The 20,623-nt window shown below is 36.3% G+C and overlaps 1 long non-coding RNA gene and 1 other non-coding gene across 3 annotated transcripts in view; one reads left to right on the top strand and one right to left on the bottom strand.

The window, feature by feature from the left end:
* The window catches only part of LOC135209587 (uncharacterized), a 701,429-nt gene that overhangs the window by 219,624 nt on the left and 461,182 nt on the right, over positions 1-20,623 (top strand). The window lies entirely within an intron of this gene.
* On the bottom strand, positions 913-985 carry Trnaa-agc (transfer RNA alanine (anticodon AGC)). The gene has a single exon. It is a non-coding gene; the product is annotated as a tRNA-Ala (tRNA).

Genomic DNA, 20,623 nt, shown 5'->3' with positions numbered 1-20,623 from the left:
CAAAACGGCGAGGTTGTGCATCGTCTATTCCATAATTTTAAGACATTGTTTTCCGTTAAATTGCATTGTAGCTTTTGGAAGAGGGCAAAAATACATCTCAGACGTTCACATCATTCCTATCGAGTTCATTTGTATTATTAGGTGGATTGATAAATCTCGCCTAAGTAATAGGCCAATTCAAGGATCAGGGAGCCGTGAAAGCTCGGGTAGATTTCGGAAAGGGGGTTGGAGAGAGAGAGAGAGAGAGAGAGAGAGAGAGAGAGAGAGAGAGAGAGAGAGAGAGAGAGAGGCGGGTGTGATTTGACGACTATGAATAGACGAGGAATGATTTATACAAGAGAAGGCTTGTGAAGTAAAGGTCATGTTCTTTGCAGGTGGTATGGAAACGGTAGCGATCTTAGCTCAAATTGCTTATGTAAGCCAGCGATTTGCAGGGTATGTTGTGTGCAGTATTCTGAAATTTCTGTCAAAAGTTCAAGCGAAGAAGCTTTGCATAGCACTACCCTCAAACAATTCTCCTTGGATTTTAATGATATATTAACATTTTTATCTATTAATTTATTTTTCTCTTCTAATAACTGATCTCTTTCTGTATTTCCCTATTACCATTTGTTACTTCTTTCCTTTCTGCATTTCCTGTTACCTTCTGTTACTTCTTTCAAATGAACACCCTATTTGTTGGAAGCTAGAAGTTCAAGTCAGTTCCCCCAGTCAGCGTATTCCATATGAACTGGGTCATCTGAAAAATATTAGTATGTTTTTTTTCTTATAAATGTAGAAAGCGGTAAATTGCTCCGCCGATCAATAACAAATTTTTACCCTACTACTATTATTCATGTGAGCTGTTTCAACACATAATTACATAACACCTACTCACACCCTAACGCATTGCCGAACTTATAAGTTATCACCTGGAGATGCGGGGTATCGATCCCCGTACCTCTCACATGCTAAGCGAGCGCTCTACCATTTGAGCTACATCCCCTTGCAGGTTTGTTATGCAAATCTCTTTTTATAAAATATGTGTCTAAAACTAGAAATAAAATGACAGGACTACATTTGAATCAAGTTAATAAATGGAAGGATAGCAACTTTTGGGAAGACTGCGAATCTAACGAACTTTAGGAGTGAAAAAGTGGTAGAATGTGAAGGAATGAGGAAAAAGGTTCGGGGCAGACCACCTTGTCCATGCTTGCAAGTTAGAAACATGTGCCAGTTTAAGCAGTATAATTGCCTTTATGGAATTCGTAAAAAATGTTGCTTTCTCCAGTAAAGCATCTAAAACTGATTTATTAATGAACGTTGGGTAAGAAAATATAGAATGCGGAAATTGCCATGGTAGACAGATAGTTTCTTTGGGGTCAATGCTCGTATTAGTGAACGTATTGAAAAAACAGTTTGTCTGAACGAGTTTGTTGAGTCCATTTATAGTAACTTATCGATTACACGACTCGATTAGGCGATATCATCCTTTGGGAGACTGGTAATGTACCTTACTTAGAATGTACTCTATCACTTTCAAAAAGAAATAAAGTAATTTAATCAAAGGAAATTAAGGATGTTCTCTAGTTAATGATAAACATTACGCCCAATTTACTGGTTTGTTCTTCGTACGCGAATTGTCACAGAATGACTGAAAGCCCTAACCTATCCTCTCCCCCCACGCCCATCACCCCCCCTAACCCCCCCCCCCCCCTAATTCGCTCAACCTGTGCAGGTTGCACAAGACAGCCCTCCCACGTTTAGGAGTGGAAAAAATACTTTCCCGTGAAACGTGACGTGAAGGAGGTAATTTACAGGTGACAAAACCCTCTTCAGAACATTTTCCATTAATTTCCAATTTCCCGGGAAAGTGGGGTTGATGACGCGTTAATCAGAGAAGCCTTTCAGCTCTGCTCGAGAGTTTTGGGACCAGGGGCTCGCGACGTTCAAGGATTCTCTTTAGCATGGTTTTAATTTAGTCTCGTTAATGTTTTATCATTCTCTCGGATAAACAAAAAATAGATGAACGAATAAATAAATAAATAGAATGAAATGAAATAACTTAAAACACAAAAGTTTATGTTCTTTTATGTAGCAAACTCTGCCGAAAGGGTTGCGCCCAATTTATCTCAGTATGCCACGAGTTGAGTTATTATTATTATTATTATTATTATTATTATTATTATTATTATTATTATTATTATTATTATTGCATGGCAAAATTTATAATCCTACCAAAAAAGGGCCAAAACATGTGAATATTCTCATTGTTTTTGAATATCCGAAAATTAGATATAGAATGTAGAGTAATAAGAATTGCTTGGACAATTCTAAAATATTTTTTCTAGTTTCCCTATTCTTCACAGTCTACTTTTATACCTGAACTTACGCAACACCACTAGTATTTAAAGCAAGTCCCATATCTCGTTGTTCTATAATTGATATGCATATTTTCCAATAAAACATACTGTAACTGCAAATACCATTGAGTTTAGGAATCAAGTGCCCTCATCTAGTTCATGGTTTGTGTAGAAATAACAAAAAAGGAAAAATTACTTTATCGTGCCTTGTAAAACGTGGAATATATATAAAGTTAGTCTGGTCCCGTGTGAGACGTCTGACCTTTTTAGCTTGGTCTGTTTGAATTTGAGCGCAATGGGAATAATAATAATAATAATGATAATGATAATAACTCATGATTTATAATGCCCTAAGGGAATGCGTCAAGGTAAATTTTACAACCTGAAGCCTATTTTCAGTGGATCGCTTTCTTTCGACAGAATTAGATCTACAGTGGTTTAAAAACAAGTGGAAAAAAACAGGTAAAAGGATTTTATTTTGGTCGTTTTCGAGGAGTGATTCCTCAGCCGTCAGCAAAGATAGATTACCAAGACTCACGGAGTTGCGGAGAAAAATTTCAAGTTAAAAATTTAAAAAAATATTTATATATATATATATATATATTTAATATATATATATATATATATATCTATATATATAATATATATATATATATATTATAGTATATATATTATCTGTAATATAATTATAGATTATAATAGCTAAAAAACAACACAGTAGTTACTGTAACTTCCATACCAGGTAATTGTGGATGAGCCAACTGTTTCACCCCATCCATCTGTTCCTTCAAGGTCTTCGCTTTTGAACTGGACACTCCTCTTCACCAGGGCATCAGCCTTCCATTCTCTCCACGTGAGCGAATCTTCTCAGATACGCTGCTCCTTCGTTTCACCTACGCTAACGTTTTCACAACTTTTACTTTTGATTTTCCATTCTCCTTACTCTATGTGTTTTTACGCCCCAATTAATGTGCATATCGTTAATACTTGCAACCTCTGCCCATTTTCCTGAATTCACACACCCAACCCACATGTACACCCACACACACACACACACACACACACACACACACACATATATATATATTATATATATATATATAGATATTATATATATATATATCTATATATATATATATATCGATATATTATATACTATGAGGCTTTGTAAGTAATCATATTTTTATGCCCTTGGGTATATAATTTTATACACAGTAAAATTGTCTTTTACTAGTGAAGTTATAGTTTACTTATCGTCAATTTTTCCTAATGACTGTTTTATTGTTTTTCATTTCACATTTTATGTGTAGTGTGCATGTCATTGAGAAAACCCCAGTTTTTTCATCGGTAAGTCGCTATCGATCAAGCTATTTATTTCTCTCTCTCTCTCTCTCTTTCTCTCTCTCTCCACCGCAATAATAGCTTTTTCTGCGTAAGCGCTGTAGGGTTGACAAATTTACCTTCATTGTATAACTGAATTATGTAATATTTGTTTTGATATTTGTGCGTTAATTGCCTCGAAATTATAAGAATTTTGTAGAACGTTTATTGCTTGGAGTGTTTTCATTTCATGCAATTTTTCATGACCTTTTTTCTTTAAGTGTTCAGTTCAATTGGAAGATATTTTTTATATAATTTCACTGCCGTTAAAAAAAAGGTAAGATATCTGCTGTTGCGTTATTCACCCTGTTTTCACAAGTGCTTGCTGATCTCCTAAGTCTTCAGGCAGGACGCTTTTCGTATGATAACGCCCCCCACCCCCCAACCTCCCAACCTCCCACCCCCACCCCGGACGTGACACCTTCAGACGAATTTACGGCGTCTTCTCAGCATCACCGAGTGTCACTCGTCGCAAATCTCGACCCGGATTTATGCCGATAAGGATCTTATTCCGCGTTAAGTTCTCGATGAACTCCCATTAACTGGAGTAGCAGACGGCCCAAGCATGAATCACAAAGGATTATAACCCATTGTCGTCTTGCCTTCAAGGGCCTCATAGGTCATCAAAAGCCTTAACGCCGTCGTCCTTACGACTGGAGGAGATAAGACGGTTGTCCTCGCAGGGGCTGAATCGCCGTTTACGAGTTCTTCGAAAGCACTCGCATCTGGGCGACTGACTGTCTTCTGTTCGTCCCCAGGTATGAATTGCAGAGGGTTTGCGCTTTTTGTCTTTTCTGGGGCTTGTTAAAGCACAGTTTATAGTGGTTTTGTCTCATTAGCGGTCTTATAAATGGGTTATTTTTTATATGCCTGAAAGCATAGTTTAGAAAGCTGTTTTAGCAAATATTTTATTTCAGTTTGTATTTAATGTCATGTTTTCACTTCCCCTGTGCAGTTTGTTATGGAATGCGGTGATTTTCCAAGCACTAGTTTTATATATATATATATATATATATATACTATATATATATATATATATATATATATATATATATATATATATATATATATATATAAACCCAAACTTTCGTCTTGATTCAGTTATATGTATATATATATATATATATAATATATATATATATATATATATATATATATATATATATATGATGCACATACAGAGAGAGAGAAAGAGAGAGATGTTTGCGTAGATAGTGTTAACGGATGCGTATGTTTCAGAATTTTATTTCATTTTAAATTACTAATCATGCACCGTGAACTAAAACTAAGCACCATAAACAGTACAGTTTAATTTAACTGAAGTTTGCTGAATTACTGTTTCATTATTTCTGTCCGCCCTCAGATCTTTCAAAACTACCGAGACTAGAGGGCTGCAGCTTGGTGGTATGTTGATCATCTACCCTCCTGTCATCAAACATACCCGGGCCGTGCCTGAAAGCTTCATGGGCCGAGGCCGAGAGCTTCATGGACCGTGGCTGAGAGTTTCGTGTAGCATTATACGCTGAACAGAAAACTTAATTGCGCCGAAGACACTTCAGCGTATTTTTTACGTGTTTTATGTTTATTGGATAAAGTCATTAAGCACACATGGGACTGACGGGGAAACTTGATGGAATAAATTATAATAATAATAATAATAGTAATCATCATCATCATCATCATTATTATTATTATTATTATTATTCTTGTTGTTGTTGTTGTTGTTGATGATGATGATGTTTGTTACTTTCCTTAGCTAAAACAAAATCGTAGGCTTAAAAAAAAAAAAAAAAGCAGCATGAAATTTGTTTGTGTATTCGCCGAATGGCATCCAGCCATTTCCGTTTTTTGGCTCGAGGCCGACGGTGGCATTTTCGGAAAATGTGTGAGTGGGTATTTTCCGTCCAATAAGAATAACGACTGAGCTTCAGCTAAATTAGGTGCATTTGGCCATAAGGAAAATTCAGACAAACGCGGTGGAGTAATCACATGGTTGTATATTGTTGTGGTCGTTGTATGTTGTTTTTGTATGTTGTTGTGTAATCACAAGTTTTGGGCCAGTGTGAAAATGAAAGGTAAAACATTTGAAATATGGTTGTAATAATTAATTTGTTTTAACAGCAAGTAATGCAGTTGCAGGTTGTAATAAAAGCATATTTAAACTTATTTTTGATCTATTTATATTTTTTGAACTTCACAGTTGTTTTGATCACAGTGCATGTGGTGTCATCTGCCGAAAACAATGTGTGCATGTATATTAATACATGAGATGTATTAATATACATCTCATTAATCAGAACTAACTTTAAATATTGAAAAAAAAAATTTATTTCTGTGAATAACGACAGATTTTGCAAGATCAAGGAAATCTGTATCATTCAATAATTTGTTCCCTTCTAGTACATTTGACTGCTATACACATATTTGTTTAATGCGTTTGTGCATCTTGATTCAGAATATATCATTGCATGTGCCTTAGTTTTTGCATTCATACCGACACATAGACACAGACGTAGCACTGGTTTTCACATACGAGAGAGAGAGAGAGAGAGAGACCTATATATTTTATAGTTTATTATAATGTAATAATATATAATGTGGCATGGTATTGGTTGGTTAGGATGGGGGCTGCAAATAATCGCTGCTCCTCATATGGTTAATAATATATAATGTGGCATGGTATTGGTTGGTTAGGATGGGGGCTGCAAATAATCGCTGCTCCTCATATGGTTACCTAACCATCGTAATTTACACTCGAGATAGAAAAAAAAAAACGATTAAAGGAGCCATATGGGAAGTTTCATCCTAATACATTCCGCGAGACTAATGCGTCGACTGACGGGATGAAGAGAGAGAGAGAGAGAGAGAGAGAGAGAGAGAGAGAGAGAGAGAGAGAGAGAGAGAGAGAGAGAGAGAGAACCGTCTGCAGAATTTGGGGGATGAAACAGATAGATGCTTGCGAACTCAGCATCAGCCTAATCAAGTTGGGGGGAAACATTTGCATAATTTGCTTTCGCTGGCCTTTGGCTCGGCACTCCCTCGGTGCATAATATCCTTGGCGAAAATAAGGCTTCGTTAGAGAGTGCCGCGCCAGCTGATTTCGGATTTGGCGGCCCCGTCCGAAATGACATTTACCCCCGTCGACGCCGTTTCGTCATCTGCGATGCGTTTGACTCTCTCCCCCACCCCCCTTTTTATTTAATCAAGCATTTTTAATCTTTTATGTCTCATATATTCGAGGTTATCAGCTTGGATGTCATTGATTGAATTGTGGTATTGGAAAAACGGGTGTATATATATATATATATATATATATATATATATATATATATATATATATATATATATATGCGTGTGTATGCATATATACGTATTTGATATCTGTATATATAGAGTATATATAATTTGTATATAATATAGTATATATATATTATATAATTTGTATATAGTATGCATATAATAATAAAAACTAATAATAAATATTAATATTATATATATATATATTATATTTGTATATATAATATATATTTAGAATATTGGCCTTGTTTTTAAAAACCTTGTTTACGTGACCCAGTATTCTTACAGCCTTTGCAGCTTCAGTGATAACGATTTTCAATGGGACTGTTAATTGGCTGTATTGAACACATAAGTTCTGTCTCCCCCTCGTCGCTGCATTTTACAGCTATCCTACGCTACCTGTTGCTTGCTTAGTTTCAAGTTCATGTTTTGTTTGCTATCCATGCAGTCGTCAGAATCATTAGCAATACATCGCGTTTTCTATAAAAAAATAATAAATGATGTTGAAAGCTTGGAAGATGGTCTTGTCAACGCACTCTTGCCAACTGATCATCCCGTATAAAAAGGAAAAATTCTCTCCAAACTTTATTGAGGACGAATTCTCCATAAGTAAGTTGGGAATGGGTCCTCGCTAAAGTTTGTGGAGTTTTGTTTGTCACAGATCTGCATAATTAGCTGAGGACAAAAATCAGTGAGACTGGCAATGAACTCAATTACTGTGCGAATTAAGTTCTGGATATTTTTTTTAATTTTTTTTATTTTTAAGATTTTCTCGTGCACTACTTGCCACAAGTGTATATACGTATATGTTTTATACATAAAACCTAAGTTTTTTTTATGTATTTTTTATTATTTTGAATGACACTTTTTCGTTCATGTTTTGTCAGAAAACTGTTATTAATTTTTTAAACTTTTCATTTTGAATGCGTGGTTGCAGATCCTTGCAGATACATTTTTTCAGCTAATGAATCAATCTAAGCTACAATCTTGTTGATTATTGTAGTTGAATGATTATTCTGTCTTGTAACTTTCTTCAGCGCACAGCATCTGGGCAAAATATCCTAATCCATTGTATGTTTGAAGTTTTCCTTTTTAACGGTTTATAAATCTAGAAGAGACGATGAAAGGGAAAATGAAGAGCATGAAAGAAGTCTTATACACGTTGCCCTCTTTCCCCCTTTTCTGAAGGAATCCCAGAAAGAAAACATTTGAGAGAGAGAGAGAGAGAATTGATCAGGTTTAGTTAAAATCGTTGCAGGGATCCTCCTGAAGGCTTTATATTCTCATTGGGTTTGGTTGATTACTGTCCTATTTTCTGTTAGTTATTTTCTGTAATGTTAAATCAGCATACAATGCTGTTGATATTGGTGTAAGCATCGTCAGTGTTACCAAACGATCATTGCATGCTTTTTTTGGACTGGGCGCTAATTTTACAAACCAGAATCCTGGTAGCTGAATTCCCTGCTTGATCTCTTGGAAACCACTGATTCACTCAGTCACTATATACTGAATACTATGAAATCAAATGCAATTCGTTTTATAAATAAAATCTACTCGTCATCTTTAGGGGCAATCTTATTCCGAGTATTACCATTGTTTGGTGAAATTATACGTCTTCAAGCGTGTTTTTTTTTTCTTCTTCGATGAAAAAAGATGACTGTTTTTTTGTAGATTAATAGCATTATGTGGTTATCAAAGCAGGTTTAAATGATCCCGATTATTAGCATTGCTTGGTAAAATTGTTGATCTTGAAGCTTATTTTTATATTAAGAAAAGAACGACAGTTTTTTTCTATTACCTTGATGTACTTTAAAGATAAGATTCAGTTGAATCATTAAATTTTACATTTGCTGTCGTGGGATTCTCAAGTATTTGTGAGATAATGGAGAAGAGCTTCTCTTTCATAGTTTCTCGTACTCTGCGAGAACGAGGGGTCCCTCAAACCCCCCGCTTCCCCCCACCCTCCCAGGACCCCCTCCTCCTCTTGTCCCAGCAATGCACTCTGTGAAGCCTGCAAACCACCTTCCCCCCTCCAGGGGGCGTTTCTCACGCCTTATCAAAGATGCTACCAAGCGAAACTTTGGGTGGGAAGGACCCAAAGAAAAATAAGAAGAAACGAAAAATCGGATTATTTTCCAAGACGTGTCTCTTATGATAAAATAAATCTTCTTAGGTTCGCTCCGAGAAGACAAAACGACACAACGCTAAGTTCTCTTGATAACTCGCGAAGAAGTGCTTACGATTTTGAATGATTCCGTAGGACGAACTATAGCAGTCGAGACGTGATGTCTCAGGATAAAAGAACTACACTATAATAATATACGAATGTATATTATTCACTGGCTAATTGGCAAGCATTAAGACGTTTTCCTTCTGGGATGGCGTCCGTAATGTGTAAGTGTGTGTGTATATATATATATATATTATATATAATATAATATATATATATAATATATCTATATATTATATATGAATAGATAGATATATAGACGCACACATATCCGTCTGGGCCCTTTCTTATGTTACTGTAATTTTGATTGTGTGGGTCCACTCGATGGAATGTGATTGTGAACCGGATAGTCTTACTGATATCTCCGAGTACTATTATTTTTCTAAAAGCACTGGCGATCGAATGGTATCCAATCGCAGTACTGCTACTTTTTCATAATTATTCGGGAAAATAATTATTCTTATTATTTAGAACTTTCTTAAACAGCAGTCTCATTAACAGTGAAAGCAATTTCTTTTTATTATTATTATATTGTTGAGCAACTACATCCAAACTAAGTTTTGTGAAGGAATTTTACGGGAGCGAAGCATAAAAGGGGACAAGCCTCATACAGAAACTAAGGCTTGGTCATATTATGTAGTGTACCCACGAAATTATATGACTGTTGTGTCGTATTTAGAATTATGAATGGACCGTCGCTTCGGTATTCCTGCATTATTGCAGCAACAAGAGTTTTTGGGCTAATTTTTAGGACTGAATAGCGAATAACATTTCGAATTAATTGAATTGCTTGAATATAATGTCGTTGTCTTGTACTGGTAATTCAAAATATTCTCTCTCTCTCTCTCTCTCTCTCTCTCTCTCTCTCTCTCTCTCTCTCTCTCTCTCTCATCACACACACACACACCTTCAAGTCGCAATCATGTACCCTTTGTCCTTTCTCCTTTCTCCGCTCTCCCTATATGACAAAACTTCTAATGTACTCCTTGTAAATTCAATCAAGTCGTTAATTACTTCACACAACTTATCCAGCTACATTGCTCTTGGGTTCGACTGAGGTCGCGATTTACCCAACCAGATATGTTCTCATATATTATGGAAATAATTCTTATTAATGCTATTGACTGATTCTTGGTATCTGACAAGGAGGTTGGCCATTCTGTTTTGTTCGGTCAGTCTGTTTGTCAATATTTACGACTGCTTTACTAAAGATTAAAAGAAAAATGGTTTTTTGATACTTGCGACTGTTTTTTACCAAAGATTGGCAAAACATTTGTCCTTTGATTCTTAAGAATGTTTTACCAAAGTTTGGCAAAAAAAAAAAAAAAAAAAAAAAAAAATTCTGTCTTTTGATATCTACGACTGTTTTACCAATGATTGGCAAAAAAAGTTTTTCTTTTAATATCTACGACTGTTTTACCAAAGATTGGTCTCGTGGCAATAAATGATAATATTTTGGGAGGGATCGTATGTGGATAAAATGGCCCTTTTGTGGGCAAAGGGTTCAATTTATCAGCCTTGTCGGATGCTGGCGGTCTCTAAACGCCCTTTTTGTTTTTGGTGGTTGTGATCTGCTGCTTACAGATAATGTGTGAGGATCTTGTATGTGAGACTAGATTAGTTTTACAATAGTTTTCTTCCGCAGTGTGGAATTCCATGAGTACTTTAGTGTCCTGGTTAATTTCATTTTTTATTAAAAGATTGGTATCTCCTCACTTAGAGAGAAAAATCTATCAAAATGTTGTCACGTCTGTTTATAGAATTTAATCAGTGAATATATACGAGTGGAATTAATCGTATTGGTGTTGCAGAGCTGTAAGGTATCCTATTTAAAATGATATCGGGGCTTAACAATCCAAGTTCTTTTTACGAAAAGAACGGTTCAATCTCGCAGGGAAAGCATACTCCACTAGTTAATTGAGTAATGATGAAAGTATGTTGTATGCCTTGTCATTTATTTTATTAGTAAATCCGTTAATCATTCAAGTTTTGTAGAAGACGTCAACTTGAAAACAGCAGGATGAATACCTATATCATGCCAATACATGTTTAGTTTATTGAGTAATGCACCTGATAATGAATGTATGTTGTATTCCTTATCAGTTATTTTAGTAGTAAATCCAATAATCATCCAGGATTTGTAGAAGACTTCAACTTAAAAATAACTAGATGAATGCCTATATCACGCTCACAGATAATGCATACACGAATGTTATTTGATAATACACTCAATAATGAAATTATGTTGTATTCCTTGCCTGCTATTTTAGTAGTAAATGCAATAAGTATTCAGGTTTTGTAAAATATTTTTTTTTTAAAACAACAGGATGAATGACTGAGGGAAAAAGATATACACAGCACATCACAGAATAAACAGAATAAAAAGACCATTACACGGAACTAATACGGCTATTCCATCCAACCCTTATGCTGGTTGCACGATGAAAATGCAATGAATATATGCAGGCACAGGATCTAAATTGACAAGCAAATGTGCTTTCATTTGCCTTGAACTCCGTATGTGTGGTAGAAACTAGTTTAAGGTTTTATGATTAGCCATTTGTGGATATTTGTGAATATTTTTATGCGTTGTTTTACTGTTGTTGCTGTTTAGAGTCGTTGTTTTATCGCTATTGTGCTGCATTATGTTTTTTTGTTGCAGATGTCATTTTTTAGTTTGCGTGTAATTTTTGATACTTGAATGTTTCTGAATTCTTTTTTTGTATTATTGTTTTGTTTTCATATTATACAGCGTTAATTGTTTTTTGATTGATATCACTACAAATACCTTGAGTTTGGTTGTGATATTCGGAACCCTATGAAAATTTTTTTCTTTTTTATTCAGGAATTAAGCTGTAATGAAAGTCGACATTAGAGATTATTATGGTTTGTACTAATTAACAAAGTCTGAGATACAACTTCAAATTCATATAATGCACTATCAAACCGATGCACTGTAATTGCAACGAAAAACATGCAGCGTAATAACGATAAAACAATAAATCTAAACGGCAACGACAATAAAATTACGCAAAAATCTATTTACAAATATCCACGAAAGGCTGATCATAAGACTCTTAAGTTAGCTTATATGCGCCTGCATATCTGTATTACATTTTCATCACGCAACCAGCATAATATTTAGATAGACGGAATTGCTGTTTTAGTCTTTATTCTGTTTATTCTGTGGTGTGTTGTACATATTTTTTTCCTATTGAAGTCAATGGCATTTTCTGCAGCTTCTGTCTTCTTATCTAGACTCTCAATTAGTCTGTACTTCTTTTTCTCTAGTGGAAAGCTTCTTATATATGAACGTATATTTTATATTATATATTTATATAATATATATATAGATATATATGATATATTATATATACATATAATATATATATATACATAAATACATATATATACATATATTTAGATGTTTAGATGTCTTAGACGTTGATAATCTCTCATAATTTCCTGAAGCTGATTATAAAATACGACGGGCTGCCTGAGGTGATCTTACATTTCACTTAGTATTTGAAATAGCACGAGCCTTGCAAAGAGAAAAGTTATCAGTGAGAAAGAATCTGCTTAGGAACAGATTTATCTCATCCCCGGCGCCAGCGTGAGGACAAGAAAGATTTTCGGTATAAATCCAGTGTTACATCCGAGATCTAACGTTGAATCCACGGAAGAAATACAAAGTGCCAAGAGGCCGTTCGTCATCGGTACCTCCTTCATTGCAACACTCCATTTTTGCTTGCGTGGTTCACTGTGGCAGTCCTTGCTTCCTTCTTCGCGCGGGGTTTAGGTTCTTGATATACCTTGTGAAATTGTTGTAAAATTCTCTCGGTTTATGAAGGATTTAATAAGAAGACATTTATTTGATGGATTTGACAGCCTTCCCCGGCCGCTAGACTTTATTGCGATTTACTGTGTGTGTGAATATAACTGTGAACTCTATAAATCTTTCCCAGACCAAACTGCTGCAATTTGTATTCTGTCAGATTTTTTTTAATGAAATCCAGGTCGCTATCAACGTACAGAACTTATTGTCAAGTGACTTAGATGCTGCTTTTTTCAGCTCATGAAAAACTAGCCTGCGCTTTTATCTATACAATTGATATATCAGTCCTCTTTTACAACCTAATAATAACTTTATTGAGTTTGCATTTCTGTATTCATTGCATGTAATGAATGTGTCAGGTCAGTAAGTATTTAAGATAATGCAAGCAAAAGAATGATGGGTCAGAGAGAGAGAGAGAGAGAGAGAGAGAGAGAGAGAGAGAGAGAGAGAGAGAGAGGTTTGGTTTATAAGCATTTCCCATCAGGATAAGTAAGAGCACTAATGTCCTAATCGATGTCGTAAAACTTATTTACCTCCACAGAAAGTTTTATCGCCGTTGTTTACCACATTTTAAAATTTACGTCTTAGGGAAATATGTTGCTGATTCCTTTTACGAGTGTTGACAGGTGCACTTAGGTGAAACAAAAGACCCCGGAGGCAGTAGTTGAAGGCAGCTGTCGGACCTGACTAAATTAGACATTAGATTTTTAGGTTTTACTAGAAGTGCTTTTAGCTTGAGCTTTGAAAGTATTTCATGATTTAATGCGGTATATGTTTTAGAGGGAGTTGTCTCAAGGCGTATTTTGTAGAATATCAGCAACGAGGAAAACAAATCATGATGTACGTTTCTTACTATTTAAGACTTTCCTCTTTAAGATGGGGCGTCTTGGCACAGTCTCTCGGAAGGGGGTGGAGGGAGGGAGTGGTTGCTGCTTGGGGACGGGGGCGGGGGAGGGGGGGGGGGGCGGTTAGCAGAGGCGGTGTTAGGAGATGGGGTGGAGAGAGTAAACGAAACTTAAGAGGTCTCCTCTAAATCATGACAAATACTTTAAAAGCATACGCGAAAACTTCTGGGCAAGCTGCATAATTCACCCCGTCAGTTTTTGGACATTTTCCTCTTCGTATTTCAACGCGAAGGAGAGTCTGATGAGGATTAACTTTTCTTCAAGGCGAGACCTTCTGCTGACAGACATTTCTCGTCGGTGTTACATACGAGAGACTAAAAGTAGATTCCGAAGTTGGGCTGTTACTAATAACTCGCCTTTGCTCCTGCGAGGAAGATTAATTTGCATTTTTACGTCTAAACAGCAGAATGATGTTCTCTTTCTTTATCGGCTTAATATGTTATTATTATTATTATGAGTACGATTCGTTGAATATGTCGATTACACAAGACACAAATGTGCTTTATGCTTTTACTCCAAATTATTGTTGGTTAGCAGTGGTGTCAGATTTAATTGTATAATGGACATTATAGTAAACTGGAAAAACTAAGTGAATAACTAAACCTTTCATTGTCGAACGAATTTAGAATTTATTATTGTTGTTGTTGTTGTTGTTGTTATTGTGCAATCAATTCATCATTATTCAAGAATAACATGAATCTTTGACATTCAGGTGTACTGAATATTGAAGCACATCGTTTGACATTTTCTCGTAATTTCTGGGCAAAATATTTCTTGACGACCGCTGGAAATGATTTACTCTTAGTGTTGCTTTTGCACAGATCGTGTTAATCATGTGCTCTTGAATAGTACTACCTTTAAATTATTTTTATATTGTGTTTCATGATGTGAATCATTTCTTAGCCTGATGCGCAGTAGTACTTTGATAATGATCAACTCCCTTTGCTTGCTTGCTGGCCTAGAGCTACACATACTTCATTTAAAAGTAATGAATGACATTTTATATATATATATTATATATATATATATATATATATATATATATATATATATATATATATATATATATCTGAATAACTTGACCGAAGTATATAAAACATGATGCTATGTATAAATAAAGGTTTTTTGCCACGAAGGAAAAAATATATATATATCTTGCTCGATATATATATATATTTATATTTTCTTTCATCTTTTCATTAATAATAATTTTTTTGGGGGGAAAATTTGTGTAAAAATTCATGATATTAAATTGTATATGCTCCCGTGTTTTGTCAAAATGTACTGTTTTCTGGGAGAAAGGTAGGGCTACCCTCAGGCGGCTCCTCCTTTCTGTAGAGTGAAAATCGCCCTTATTGCTTGCTAATCTTGTAGTGTCAGTTTGTATATTAAGCTTTCTTTTGACTATGTTGTTCTCTGTAAAATCAGTTTGCCTCAGTAAAGGGTCTGAACAGGACCGAAAGTACTTGGTTATCTCGCTTTTTCATTTTTTCCTTCGTGGCAAAAAACCTTTATATATATATATATATATATATATATATATATATATATATATATATATATATATATATATATATAATTGTACCTGAGATTGCACAAATGACGATGAGAAAATGATGCTATGACAATACCCTTGACAAAGGAAGCCAATCACATACAAAATTACGGCTGAGGGCCTAATTCAAATAGGGTAATAGTTAGGTAAACACTAAGGGTTAGCTTAATTGATTATATTTACTCTCTTAAGCATAACAGAAGAAAATAGGATTACATCATATGGGTTAGAGGTGCATAAAAGGACCCCCTAACACAGATTGCAAATAACAATGATTTAGATCTTGAGGTGGATGAATAGGTGACTGGAGGTTTCCGGGCACATGGAGCGAAGAAAATAATGGGGAGAATTTTCCCTGGAGCACACGAGGTGAGAGTCCAGAATCCTCAGCTGCACTACCACAAATTTACAGCGAAAGCGTTGTGGCGTTGACCAGATTGCATAAGACATGGGGTTGAGGATCGAGGGGATGTACACAAATACCTAACAACTCGATCTCATAAAGAAATGAAGTTACATTACTTTCACTGAGAAACGCGCTTGGTTGAGGGCCCACAACAATACACAGTTATAACACAACCAGGATTCGCTCAAGAAGTGAGAAAGGAAATAAGTAGAAGACTTGAGTTGGAACTGACTGCTAATATCCTTTGACAGTGCGAGGACATCTCTGTCCACAGTGCATTTCCTTTGACAATGCAAAAGTTGACAGCAGGATATTTAAAACGTATATGCGTAAAGCATATTATCATAGGACATTCCCCTAGGTTATCCTGTTGTCTCGTCTGTCCACTTGGAGAAGACCCATGTTAGACCTCTTTTCTACACTGTTCAACAGGAAGCTAGAGGTCTACTATTCAATGGTTCCAGATCCTTTTGCCTAGGCGAACGACTCCCTTTTGCATACTGGGAACAACCTGGGAGTTTACACATTTCTTCCGTACTGCCTGTTCTGTTATGTCCTGAACAGAGTAATGGGTTCCAAAGTCATAAGATGACCCTAGTAGTTCCTTGGGGTCCCAAGCGGACTGGTTCCAAGGTCTTTTTCTCTTCTCTCAGCAGTGCCAAGAGAGATTCCACCTTAACACAACCTTCTCTGCCAACCTCGTGTGGAGAGATACCACCAATAGTTATGATCATTCTTTATTTCTTCATGTCTGGACTCTGTCCATATCTTTTATGTGTGAGAGATCTTACTTGCAGAGCAGCGACTCAGATGTAAGGCTACTTCAGAGGATCTTCGTCAGCTGTGTACAAGATGAGCCATCTGCTATGATTTGTGTCATCGAAGGGATTTCTCTCCACTCAGAGTTTCTCTTCAGTAGATAAAGATCTGTTTATGCTGGCAGGGGCTACAGGGCTGCCTTATGATTAGTTCTACATCTGAAAGATGTGGACATCACTTATCCCTGGGAATTCTGTATGTGGTTCAAGAGCTTTGAGTGGTCTTGTTCACCTAGGGAACTCAGTGCTCCTATGTGGGACCTTACTCTGGTACTGAGTAGTCTCACATTAGCTTTTGAGCCTGTGTCAATCGTCATACAGGAAACTAACTTTGGAAACAGTTTTCCTTCTGACATTGGCTGCCTTTGAAGAGTTGGAGAGCTCCATGGTCAGGTTTGTGGTATAAACTCACAATGGGTTTGGGTCAGTAGCTTTCCTTTGTCCCAGAATTCATGGCCAAGACCCAGAATCCATGGGTTCACGATGACAGGCATGGAGTTTATAATCAGCACCCTTCAAGAGTTACTGCTTTGTCCCATCAGAGCACTGCATTGTTATCTAAAGGACTCTTCAATTAGGGCCTAGGTGTTGTAGACTTTAGGTTAACACGGGCCAGGCCAAGAAAGAGGTGTCCTAGAATACCCTTTCGTTTAACTACATGAGGTGATTAGGCTAGCCTACTCCTCATCGTCACGTTCTGTCACCAATTCTGTGCATGCAGAAGCACATGACATGAGAGGAATACGTTCCTCCCTGGCATTTAAGAAGAACTTATCTGTTCTTATAATTTGAATGCTTTTTTCTGACTTCATCATACCACTTTCACTTTCTTCTGCCTAAAGCATGTTGCCCACAGATTCTTGGAGACTTTTTTCCTTGGGTCCAGTGGTTGGTGATTAACAAGTGCAACTCATTTAGTGCCCTTGGCGGAACAGTTTGTATCTTGCCTAAGATGAGTGTGTGGAGTAGGGAATGAGTTAGATGACTGGTCTCTTTCTTTCCCTTTTCTCCTTTCTTCAATACCTACGTGCGCTTTGAAGAAAAACACATCATATGCTGAAACTGGTTTGATGCAGGTGAGCAATGCAGCTATACTGTTACAGCACTTCTCATGTTCCATACAACATACAAATCTACTTCTCTGTAGCTTCAGCTCTTCTCTCCAGCAAGGGAAGTGAGTGGTGGTGACAAACCCATTTCTTGTGGTTAACGTGGTTTGCTGCTTGAACAGATATTATAATAATAAATTATATATATATAATATATATATATAATATATATATATATATATATATAATATATCTATATATATATATATATATATATATATATATATATATATATATCTGCATATGGAGTGAATGTGGACATGTTTCATTGTATTTAAATCCAGTGCACTAGGTGTTAGATATCCACACTTCTCAAAGGCTTAGGTCCTCTTCTTTAGCATTCTCATTTCTAAGAAGAATGAACAGGTGTGCCGAACCTCCAGTCGGTTCAGGATTCTCATACCCCACTCCAGGTGTGAGTTTATCTTACTAGTAAGGCCTAAGGTTTGTTCTTCATACGAACAAATGACAAATGTTTTATTAACTTGAATTATTTTTCATAGCTAACAAACCTGAGGTCTTAACATTGACTTCCCACCCCAAGCCACCCTTCTTATGTTTCATCCTGGGTTGGAAGAAAGACTAATGCATCACTAGGTTCAAGGGTGGTTTCTGGCTCGCTTCCACCTCGACTACATATCGGATGTCAGATGCCACAGATTCCTTGCATTTACAATTTTTTGTTGTTTTTAACCGGCTTGCAGCTGGCGCCAGAAGATTATCGTACTGTTAAGACCTCAGGTTTGTTAGCTATGAAAAATTCAAATTACTTAAGAATTTGTTATATTTGCTCGTAACCTTCTGTAGAAGTTGTTGTGGTCTTCCTCAGGGGCGCCGGTAGTAGAGGGACGTCCATATTATTGCTCAAAAAAGGTCACATTGGCTAGCAAAGAGCCACCTTCTTAAGAGGGAGTAGCTTAGAAGAGCCCGAGAAAAGTTCTAAGGCCGTTCGTCTGATGTTCTGGATTTTTGGTCCGCAAGCCTCCCGTTGGAGGGGGTTACCTGTCACTATCTTGGTGTCGATGATCATAATCGTTGCGTCACCAATTTACACGTATCAGTCAATGCCACTTATATCACTCTGCTCGCATCTTAAATTTTCCCAGTTGAAGTCAAATCCCATAAGAACTGAAAGGTTCATCTTAGCAAGATGAGTGGAGATTCGGGGAAGATAAAGCACAGGAAAACTATGGGTGTTGGAACTTCACGGATAACCTTTGAGTCACACGACGTTGGGGGCAATGATGATGATGATGATGATGATGATGATGTGATGATAAAAAAGTCATCTAAACCATTAGGGAAGGAAGATAACTTGGAATGGAAAAAGTTTCGTTATTCAGATAGTCAGCAAAAGGCGCATACGTTTACTTTGGCTTCCATGTGTAATACTGTTTTTGGTCTAGGTCTTTTGGTTTTATAGTTATTTCATTTTTAACTTCACTCTTTATAGAGATTTAGTATTCACCTTCAATTAGTCGGCCGAGCGCTCTTTCTTCCGCTAGAAGGCAATCGCTAATTAATTACTTAATTAAATGTTACCTCGTAATCAGTCTTTTGTCTCTTGAAGGGTTTAGGTATTCAGAGGTGAATAATAGTTGATATCTAATGTATCTTCCAGTGTGGGGACTTTTTAAGCTGAGTTTTCATTTTTCTTCCTCCGATTTCAAAAATTTCAGTGGAGGTGTTTTAGTCATATCGCGTTTTCGTTACATTTTGAGAACAGAATATATGTAATGGGGAGATATCGATCACATGATAAGACTAGAGCATTTTGATTGCTTTTACTACAAAGCGTTCATATTGGTTAGCACTTGCATTGAATTGTAACTGTATTGTTGACATTCATATAAACGTCCAATACTAAAACAGTGAATAATTGACTCTTTCATTATCGAAGGGATTTAGAATTTAATTGTCATTTAATGTTGATAAGTAGCATTATCACTGAGGTCATTTTTTTTCCTGAGATGCATAACAGATTTTCTGAAATACTTGGAAGTTGAAATATCGGGATGAACATAAACAGCAAATTTTACCTGGAAACATATTTATTATTATTATTATTATTTTCTCATTATTATTATTATTATTTTTTTTTTTGCTCTATCACAGTCCTCCAATTCGACTAGGTGGTATTTATAGTGTGGGGTTCCGGGTTGCATCCTGCCTCCTTAGGAATCCATCACTTTTCTTACTATGTGTGCCGTTTCTAGGATCACACTCTTCTGCATGAGTCCTGGAGCTACTTCAGCCTCTAGTGTTTCTAGATTCCTTTTCAGGGATCTTGGGATCGTGCCTAGTGCTCCTATGATTATGGGTACGATTTCCACTGGAATATCCCATATCCTTCTTATTTCTATTTTCAGATCTTGATACTTATCCATTTTTTCCCTCTCTTTCTCTTCAACTCTGGTGTCCCATGGTATTGCGACATCAATGAGTGATACTTTCTTCTTGACTTTGTCAATCAACGTCACGTCTGGTCTGTTTGCACGTATCACCCTATCCGTTCTTATACCATAGTCCCAGAGGATCTTTGCGTGATCGTTTTCTATCACTCCCTCAGGTTGGTGCTCGTACCACTTATTACTGCAAGGTAGCTGATGTTTCTTGCACAGGCTCCAGTGGAGGGCTTTTGCCACTGAATCATGCCTCTTTTTGTACTGGTTCTGTGCAAGTGCCGGGCATTTGCTTGCTATGTGGTTTATGGTTTCATTTTTCGTATTGCACTTCCTACATATGG

The sequence above is a fragment of the Macrobrachium nipponense genome, chromosome 11 (genome assembly GCF_015104395.2).
Source record: "Macrobrachium nipponense isolate FS-2020 chromosome 11, ASM1510439v2, whole genome shotgun sequence".
Classification (NCBI taxonomy): Eukaryota; Metazoa; Arthropoda; class Malacostraca; order Decapoda; family Palaemonidae; genus Macrobrachium; species Macrobrachium nipponense.
The sequence above is the reverse complement of the archived record's forward strand: the minus strand, read 5'-3'. Positions and strand labels throughout refer to the sequence as shown.